This window comes from Felis catus, chromosome F1 (genome assembly GCF_018350175.1).
Source record: "Felis catus isolate Fca126 chromosome F1, F.catus_Fca126_mat1.0, whole genome shotgun sequence".
NCBI classification, from domain to species: domain Eukaryota; kingdom Metazoa; phylum Chordata; class Mammalia; order Carnivora; family Felidae; genus Felis; species Felis catus.
This window is the reverse complement of record NC_058384.1, coordinates 33,955,838-33,966,499: the sequence shown is the minus strand read 5'-3', so window position 1 is coordinate 33,966,499 and position 10,662 is coordinate 33,955,838.

The following is a 10,662-nucleotide window of genomic DNA, read 5'->3' as shown; positions in this document are numbered from 1 at the left end:
AGAAGCATATGCATTGGTGTGCGTTCTGTACAAACAACCTTTTTTTTTTGTTTTTGTACAAACAGCCTTAAGACAAATTTCTTGGGTCAGCTACCCATCTCTCTCTAAGCAGATTGCTCTTAACCCTGTCCTATATCTACATATAAGCGGGCACCATTTCCCTGGTCTAACTGATTTATTTTACTAGACTTCACTCCAGATGGAACAGACCCTTGAGGATTATATATACACACACAAATCCTATTGTACTTTCTTTGTGTCTTTTTTATTTGTTTCTCCCCTTCTGAGATAGGGGGAAACTCACATTAGGGAAATTAGCAAATGTCTTCAGGCAACCTAAAAAGAAATATTTTAAAACCACTTTCCAGATCTTGTGTGGAGCCAGAAATTCCTTTGAGAAACCAGCCACCCCCTCTTCTCACCTCCCTCATCTCTGCATCTCAAGTTAAGAGCATTAGGTAACCGTAGAATTTTAAGTTCCACATCTCTAGACAGGAAGGATGAATTTTAAGTGCGCTCTGCCTGATGTCTGCTTTAAGATGTAACCCTTCCTTCAAACAAAGGGATGGAAAGGTTAGTCTCTTTGCTGTATACCAGTGCTTTGCAAACTCTATTATGCATTAGGATCTCTCGGCATCTTGTTAAAATGCAGAATGGGATGGAATAGGCGTAGATGAGGCTTGTGATTTTGCTTTTCTAACATCCTCGGTGACGCTGATGCCCTGGTCTATGGACCACATTTTGAGTTGTAAGGAGATTTCTGCTGAAGTGAGAGGAGAGCCACTGGGACAGGACTGTCATTAGAAATGATACCTGCCAGGCCGGGATGATAGTGGCTATGATGTAAATGTAATGGTAGGCCCTCAGCCACACCTCTGGAGAAAGCTTTCTATTCCAAACAAGAATTTTTTCTCTTCCTTTTCTTTTTTTGGGTGCTTATTCTCAAGAGAAATGTAGTGCAATGGAACCACTTTAGATTAAGCCACTACATCTGAAATTGGATACTTAATGTGATAGAAACGAAATTCCATTCTACAGGTTGGGTGATGAATTTGGAAGAAAGGCTGGTGTTACAGCATCTTGTTCCAAATGAACCGTGTGTATATTGGATATTGGGTAGCTCCATAGAGGTGGGTTGGAAAGAGGAGTAGAGGTGGAGGTGGTGAATGTTGAGAACAGAAGAACATCAAGAATGACAGAGACAAAGTAGAGATTAAAGACAACTGGTTACTATGGGCAAGAGTGTATGGAACACTTTATGCATATTAACTCCTTGATTCTAAAAACAGCCCTATGAAGGAGAAAAGATTCATGCTATCATGTTATAGAGGAGCAGAGGATGTTGAGAGAGATTACCATCCTGAAGGACACCAAGCTAGTAAGCATTACAGTTGTAGGGCAACATTTGCCATCCCAAAATGTGCCTCACTGGCACGTGGTTATGTCAGGCTGATTGTTTTTAAGAAACAGAAGCTCAAGGGGCACCTCGGTTAATCGTCCAACTTCAGCCCAGGTCATGATCTCACGGTTCATGGGTTCGAGCGCCGCATCGGGCTCTGGGTTGACAGCTCAGAGCCTGGAGCCTACTTCAGATTCTGTGTCTCCCTCTCTCTCTCTACCCCTCCACTGCTCATGCGCTCTCTCGCTCTCTCTCTCTCTCTCTCTCTCCCTCCCTCCTTCAAAAATAAACATTAAAAAAAATTTAAAAGGGGCGCCTGGGTGGCGCAGTCGGTTAAGTGTCCGACTTCAGCCAGGTCACGATCTCGCGGTCCGTGAGTTCGAGTCCCGCGTCAGGCTCTGGGCTGATGGCTCAGAGCCTGGAGCCTGTTTCTGATTCTGTGTCTCCCTCTCTCTCTGCCCCTCCCCCGTTCATGCTCTGTCTCTCTCTGTCCCAAAAATAAATAAACATTGAAAAAAAAATTTTTTTTAAAAGAAAGAAACAGAGGCCCAGGAAGAATCTTTGAGCTTCCCCCACTAATCGCTTAAATAGAACTCTCTAGCTTAACCTCTGTACCACAGTACTCATCTGAGCTGGATTCACAAGGACTGAAACATTAGAACGAGGACAACTTAGCCAGGCTTCAGCAACCCATTTCTGGAACCAAATTTGAATCTTACCATCATATAGGTCTCTCCCATCTATGAAAACATGAATTCCAACATCTCGCTCTCTGACCATCATTCCTGTATTTCCATTTTCTCCCTTTATTATTTATACTTATGCACTTAGATCTCAAGATCACAAGTTCTTCAACCCCACTAGCTCCCACCACGCATCAGCCTCTTCCTGAGTTCATTCCCTTACTGACCAGGATAAGCTCCATCACTCTAATCACTGGGCTTACTTTAGCCCTTGCTTTCAGGCGTCCCTGTTCTTGTGGCTCACCCACTCTGCAAAACCCTAGCCTAGAATGAAATGGGATCAGAAAGGAGGCATGCCGACATTGAAGGTGGGCTCCTAAAAATATCCACTTCCCCTCCGCTCCTCCAAAATTTACCAGCCGGATGTGAATGACAATGGCAACATTAGAAGCAAGACGGTGGAGACTCCTTTAGCCTTATATCCTCAACAACTGTGGACTAGAACCCCCAGGCACCACGCTTGGAATTTTTGCAAAAGGGAAACCTATTAAATCGTTAAGATTATTTCAGGTGTGCCTATTATGGAAGTGAGAGTTATTCGACAAACAGAGAAACCGTTATCAGAACTGAGATACAGCGGGATGAAAAACCTAAGATACGTGGCACCGACTTGGTCGCTGAAGACAGGGCACCTAGAAACTGATATTGAAGAAGGGTGAACCTGTGGACCTATTATTTAGAAGCAAAATTTTGAGCAAAACATGGGACTAAGATTTTACACTTGCTGATCCAGTGATTCCAGGAAAAGTGGCTGGAGGAATAAAAAGAGGTAGTCAGGATTGTTCATTATTGGAGAGCTATTGTAAGGAGGAAATCATTTCAGGCCACAATTGGCCGCTTTTCAATTAGAAGTGATATGCCCCGATTCGAGAGACCCTCCGAAAACAAACCACCAGAGTCCAGAGCCAAAGCCAAGCGGCAAGGGTCGTTTATTGCAGGTTCGAACCCGGTCCTCCGCGCACTCGTCGCCGGTGACGCAAGAGGCCCCGAGCGAGGATCTTACAGCTTCTTTTATAGACAGGCACAAACAAGTTAGGGATTTTTTTGAGGTTACAGAGTTGTTATAGGCTGACATTTAAATTTGAACGCTCAGCAGAACTTGATTGGTTCCCGCCTTTATTTCAAACCATTCAGCAGAACTTGATTGGTTCCCGCCCAGCACCCCCGGGCTGGTTTCGGGAACGGCGGGGGAAGGGAAAGATTTTTCTTTGCAGTTGTGAGTACACCTGGTAACTTTTCTCTTAGCCTCTCAGAAGGATAGGAAGTAAAGAGAGACCGGAAAGGTGGGGCCTTGGAAGGTTAGAAAAGCCTAGCACCTGTAAACTCAAATTTTTTTAAAAGATACGATTCAGAAAGATACTTAACGGCAGAGCCTTCATAAAACGTGTCCGTTGAACAAAACGAGTCTTCCCTGTGGCAAAGATGACGTTAAAGTATGCCACCTTCCCATGCATTTTTCCAGGCCCAGGGTAAACTGATATTAAGTTATAAAAGAAAGGTACGAGACAAGAAGGTAAAGAAACAAAACAGATTGAGAACACGTCTAGATAATACATTTGGGCTGGCTTTCTGGTGAAAGCAACTGATCAGAAGGAAAGAGATCAGAAATCTCTGAAGATTTTAGGTGATTGTATGGGATCAAAGGGTCTATGAGTCCAGACCAAAAATTCTTTGAGTGTGTGAAACCGGTAGTAACTCCTGGGCCCCTGGACATCACTAGCAAAAAACAAGCAAACAAAAAAACAAAGACAAAAGCAAAAAAACCAGGCTTCATAAGTTATGCAGCCCTGAAGGAAGAGCTACTCAAAGGGTGTCACCAGGGGCTCCAGAGACTGTGCACAAGGTGGCTCCTTCAGCAGACAGCAATTAAGAACTAATCAGGGAAATGCCCGTGACTCCAAGGAGGGGCCTTCTGGACACCTGCCTCGCAGGAGTCCATAACTGCAGGCAACCAGTGACGGCTACATTGCTTCTATTCTTCCCTTCCCTAAACGGGACACTTTTTGCAGCTTTTTGTCCTACGTCACTATTATTTTGGGAGAGCAGTTTGCTTCTCTTCGGGGTTCAGATTTCTGGAGACAAAGGGGTGCTTGATGGAGAAGATTAAACACCCTCTGAAGATCTTGAGCTTTGAGTCGGAGGGAGGGATTATACGGGGCTCTGAGTTGCCTCCCCAGGATGAATGGATGCTAGAGTTGGGGTGGATGAGTGTGTTTTAATGCTTGGGAAGAAGAATGGAAGGCTTATTTGGTGACCAGAAGGATTGACTGTGGTAGACAGTGGTGTAGGCTATTGTTTCCCTCCTGTGACTGTGGTGTAGACTATTGTTTCCCAATTATTTTCCTATCCTTCCTGGACAGCCAGCTAGACAACACTGCCCAGTCCCTATGGCAGGCAAGTAGAACCCCATGACGGTCTTCTAGCTGATGGAATGAGAGACTGGTATGTGCCACTACCAGACTTGGTCCATAAAGGCCAGCTCAGTTGCCCACACTGGCTCTTCGTCCGTCCGCTGGCTTTCTGCCAGTGCCCAAGGTGACCTTGGGAAACCGTGTGTTACAGATGGTGGACTCTATCAACCCAGATTCCCGAATAACTGCTTGAGGCTGGTCTCCCAAGCTCCACTGAGTGGACGTTACGTACATAAGAAAGAGACTTCTTTTGTGTTGAGCCACTGAGATGTGGGGCTTTCTTTCATAGAAATAAAGCGTATTTAGGAATACAGTGTGGGAAGGGCTCTCAAAGCAGAAGAAAAAAAAGAAAAGCATGGAAGTAACTATCTCTCCTGCCTTTCTGCAAGCCTGGGCTTCAGAATAGAAGCAGCAGCTCTGTTCCTCACAAATGTTAGTTTGATCTCGCTGCCCAGAGTGGATCCAGCCACCACGCCTTATACCAAGAGACCAAATACGGTTTTCCCTTCCATCCCGCAGAAGGGCTGGGGGTTTCTCTTTGTGTCGATACGCTTTCGACAATATCTGGGTTTATATACCAGTTCGCCTCTTACCTACAATGCGATCCGGAGCATTTTAAAACCGTTCTCAGGAAAAAAATCAATTCATCAATAAATCAACCCATAAAATAAAATAGTTCTCGGTTTTCGCATTTATGAAGCTTAGTATATTCATAAGGTTAGTCTTCTAATGCTCTGTAACAGGCCGAGATCTAAGTAGTTTCACACAACCAAGCTTTAATTCCTACGTACAAATATCTGCGCTTGATCTGGGTGACTTTTTAGAGCAATTTTCCTCCATATGGTAACTTAAAAGTCCTGGCGGATAAAGACTCCATCCTGTGGAACACAGGGCCTCCTTGGTCAATGAATTCGGGAAGAGAGGCTAGAAAATCCCCCAAGGTCATCTCATTGCCTCCAACAGAATGAATTCATGTCACTGCTTCTCACGGCTTATTGGCTAAAACTCATTTCCTAGCCTGGCCCAACAGCAATGAGGTCTTACCACTGCCTCACGTGGATAACAAACACCTTTTACATAGGAATATGGTGAAAAATTACCCAAGATAAATAAACGAAAATTTCTTTATAAATTTTGAAAAGCTATATTCAACTATAAAACTGGTTTCATCATTCCCCCTTGAGAATATAGAAGATTCGAGAAATCTTGGAATGTATTTATTTTAGATAATTATTTCCAAATGGCCTCCTCCTCCCATATTTATCAGTTTTGCTTTAAAACATAAAACATAGGCACGCTTGGGGCGCCTGGGCGGCTCAGTCGGTTAGGCGTCCGACTTCAGCTCAGGTCATGATCTCGCGGTTTGTGAGTTCGGGCCCCGCGTCGGGCTCTGGGCTGAGCCTGCTGGAGCCTGCTTCAGATTCTGTCTCCTTCTCTCTCTGCCCCTCCCCACTTGTGCTCCGTCTCCCTGTCCCTCAAAAATAAATAAATGTAAAAAAAAAAATTAAAAAAAACAGGCACGCTAAACGTTAACGTGATTCAGCGAACACATATTGAATACCTACTATGTTCAAGACACTTTCTCCGCTGCAGTAGAGTCAGACCTGACTTTTGAGACTAATCGGTACGAACACCAGAACATACAAAGTTAAATAAGCCCTTCAAAGGAGGCCTCTTGGAGCCTGACTTTTACTGGGCTCTGACGAAGCCCAGATGCCGTATTTCTGCAGAATCCTTCAAGTGTCATTCCCTAGCGTCCCTGGCACACAGGAATTGTTTTCATTCAAAATCTTTGTTATTTATGTAACTAAGAATTTAAATAGGCTAGGGGGAAGTAATAATACTTTATCATCTCTCTTCTATTTTTTCCAATCCTCTGCACTCTTCAAAACATAATTTCTACTTGCCCCGTACATTTCCCCCCATGGATCGGTGACTATCCAATATCCCAGGGATTTCTAGTAGCTCGGCTCACCAGGAGCTGAAATTTTCCCTGCAAATTCGATGTTATCTTTGTGTGCGTGTGTCTTTCCCTTTGTGTGGCTCCAACTTTTCTGAAAGCAAGTCAAACTGCCCTTTCTCTGCCTTATCTCCTGTACCCTAACCCATCTGTTATTATTCCCCTGGCTTCTCTGAGGACTAATGTCCCTAACTTAATTTTGTTGAAAGTAATGATATGGCAGAAAGGAAAAAGACAGAGGGAGAAAATGGTAGGATGTAGATTGCCATTAGTCTGTACATATATAATTGAAGATTTCAAGTGGGGGAAAGTTTGCTGCAACGTTGTTAGAACTGCCCTTCAGGGTGCAATTGCCGACCAGGTTTCAAAATTGCAGAGTGGGGAAGCAGGCTGACATCAGGGAGGTGGGTAACAGGCTGCTGAGCCTCTTGCCAAGATTTAATAATTATGATGAAAATGCAGTAATCTCACCGCAAGAGGCAAAGGCTATTTAGAGCCGCCCCGGCCCCGGCTCAGCTCTGTCTTTGCAGATCAGGGCTCATTGTTCTCTCTTAATGTAACCATCTCGCTTTCAGGGTTCCAAGTGCTCCTTAACTAATCCCTCTTTGTCATTCTGCTTGCGTCTTGTCTTTGAAAATACAGACGCAATCCGCAGTCCCAACGCGTGCCCATTGTGAACTTGAACACAGACTAATAACGGCTTTCGGGGCTGATGTAGGGCACTGGGTTTTGCGAACGTTCTCGAACCCCCCAGGGTTTGGATCAACGACACAGGTCCGAAGTCCACCACTGAATGTGATCTGTTTTCCTGGAGAAGTGGAGGCACCTTTAAAACCTTTTTCCGCAAGCTGTCTCTGTTTCTTTGTCCCCAGAGACCACCCTGACGCCAAATATGGCTCTTCTACTTCCAGAGCATTTGGCCATTGGCAAAGGTCTGTCCTGTGCAGTGTCTCTCCTTCTCATGTCAGTACTGGAGGAAGGAAGCGTCTGTGCACCAAATGCATGCTGGGGGCCGGACCCTGTGCTGGGTCCTTAATGATACCTCTGCCAAACATCTCTAAAGTATTTTCAAGAAACACATCACCTGCAAGATTAGCCAAAACAAAATTGAGACAAAAACAAAAAGGAAAAGCAGGCATTTAGAATTTAGTCAGGGATGAGGCTAGAAATATTAGCATGCGTTCTTGCCGTGGAAGTCACGGGCGTGGCTCCCATGTTTCGCAGCAGCCCGAACGAAAACGGGAAACAAGTCAATAACGGCCAGTGCAAAAAGGGAAGCGAAACTTGGGCAGCTCATCATATTCCTCACCTGAAAGCAAACCAGTGGCTTAGGAAACACGTGTCCCTGCTTTTGACCAAGAAAATAGGCAGGAATTCTCCTGGGGCTTCTCATCAACCGGTCACTGCGTATCGCATGAAGGACAATACCATCGACACCATCCTCGAACGAGAACCAATGATAAGGGGAGCCGGGTTTTTTTCTTGTTGAAATAGAGGCTGACACCACCCAGGCAGAGCTAGGCAGAGGTGCGTGAGGCTCCTAGGCCACAAAAGTTAAGAGGGCGTTAAATCTCAGGATGGTGCCAATGAGTCTTGAAAATTTGTGCCCTAGACACCCACGTTTCTCTCTCTGGTCCCGTCCCTGTGATCACATCGCTCAAAGCCATATTCAGGAGGAAGAGTTCTCTGAGGCAGTGGCTGTCACAGGAGATAACTTTTCCTTCCAAGAGATATTCAGCAAAATCCGGAGACCCTGTCGCTACCGGGCAGGTGGCATAGGCAGCTTGTGGGTAGAGGCCAGAGATGCTGCTGAACATCCTGTGAGGGGCAGGACAGCCACTGAGATGGTTTGTGTGTATCAACTTGACGGGGCCACGGGGTGCCCAGATTAAACATTATTTCTGGATGTGTCTGTGAGGTTGTTTCAGGGTGAAATCAGTGGATTCAGTAACGTAGATTGCCCTTCCCAGCGTGCGAAACTTGCCCCACTCTCCCGAGGGTCTGAATAGAATAGAAGGTAGAACAAAGAAGAGTCCACCCCTTCTTCTCCTGCCTCACTTGTGAGCTGGAACGTCCCATCTTATTTTCTCCTGTCCTGGGACTGGGATTTTCACTCCTGGTTCCCCGGGCCCTCAGGCCTTCGAACTTGGACTGAGACTACAGATGGTCTCTCCTGGACGTCCCCTGGCGGATAGCACACTGTGGGACTTCTTAGCCTCCAATCACAGGAGCCAATTGCTCACATAAATATTCTCTTTCTCTGGAGAACTTGCCTAAAACAAACACCCATCGAAAATAACGTGATCAGTGCTCGGGCTGAGATAACTGTGCTCTCGGAAGAGCCATACTTCTTCTCTACACAACCCTTCATTCGTGTGGCTTCTTGATCAACCACAAGACCCCTCACTCTTAGCCCCATGGTAAATTAGTCACTGGATTGACCCTTTCTCCCTCTTTCCTGACTTGAATGTGGACACCATGTTCAGAGCTGTGGTAACCATCTTGGCACCATGAGATGATAAGGAAGAGGAAGATCAGAAGAGAAGAGAAGGGAAGGGAAGGGAAGGGAAGGGAAGGGAAGGGAAGGGAAGGGGGGAAGGGAAGGGAAGGGAAGGGAAGGGAAGGGAAGGGAAGGGAAGGGAAGGGAAGGGAAGGGAAGGACCGGGTGGAGGAAACATACTCTCGCCACACATCTTTTTGCTTTTCCTTTTGCCTGGAATGCTCCCCCTCTCTCCTTCGCATGGGTAATTCCTAGTCATGCTTGACATCTCAGCTTAAGGATCTCGCCTCAAGAGAGCCTCCCTTGACCTCTCTGACTGTCCGATCTTGTTATAGGTTTGTAGTATCGTGTAAGCCTCCCTCAAAGGCTCTGTGGCATTTGCCACAGTTGCATTTTTACATTTCTTTGTGATACGATTTGGTTGTGTTTTGTCTTCCTGACTAGACTCCCAGCCACGGGATGACTAAAATCATCACAATATCTTCAGTTTTTAATGTTCAGAGGCTCAATAAGCAATTTTCTTTTCTTTGTATTTGAATGAAAGAGGCTGAAAACATCTGGAATCTTCAGTCTTTCATGCAATCTTCCTGGAAAATTATTTTGTTCATCTGAGTGTTTGATAAATGGTGAGTGGGTAGAAAGTCAAGATCGTACTTCCTGGAAAATGCCAAGAATCCAGATATTCTGTGTGGCCTGTTGAATATAAACCCCATGACATGAGAGATCATTGAACTGGAGCAGGAAGGGCTCACTTCCTTCCTGAAAGCCGAGGGGCACGTAAGGAGCACACTTAAAAGGGGATCCTGCTACCTGCCGTCAGAGGGGAGCCAAGGAAGGACTACAGGCAGGGCCCAAATTCTCAGCAGAAAGTCATTTTTTGGTGCCTCATTAAACAGGCGAATGGTGAGTGAAGGTCAAGAGTCATACAATGGCTAAAACTCCAAGTGCTCGACACAGAGAATTTTATTTAAGGGTCACGATAAACATGTAATAATATGAGATAGGTATGGTGACCTCCATTTTATAGAAGAGTAGGCTCTGGTGGTAAGACAAAGAGGCAGCATTGTGACCCGTCAGTTTATTCTTTCCTCTGTACCATTGGTTTTCCAACTTGACTGACATTGTCATCATCTGGTCAACTCCGGGTTCCATTCTCAAAAATTCTGATGCAATTTCGTTAGGGATCTTAAAAATTCTATAGGTGATTCGTGTGTAGCCAAGGTTGAGCACCACTGCTCTGGCTCAACCTAAACAGATCAGGGGGCTTGGAGTAGGTTGAATAATGGTCCCTTACAAGATATGCCCAAGTTTTAGCTCCCAAACTTGTGAATGCAACCCTTTTGGGGAAATTGGGTTTTTGCAGGTGTAATTAAGCGAAGGGTATTGAGATGAGATCAGCGTGAGTTTAGGGTGGGCTCTTAATCCAATGATAGATGTCTTCATAATGGAAAGGTCAAGGGAGATTTGGGACAAAGAGACACAAGAGACAAGGCCCTGGGAAGGTGAGACACATATTGGAGTTATACTCCCACAAGCTGAAGAAAGCCTGCATCCCAGAAGCTGGAAGAATCAAGCAAAGATTGGAGGTTGCCTGGCCCCCGACACCTTGATTTCAGACTTCTGGCCTCCATAACTGTGAGACAATAAAT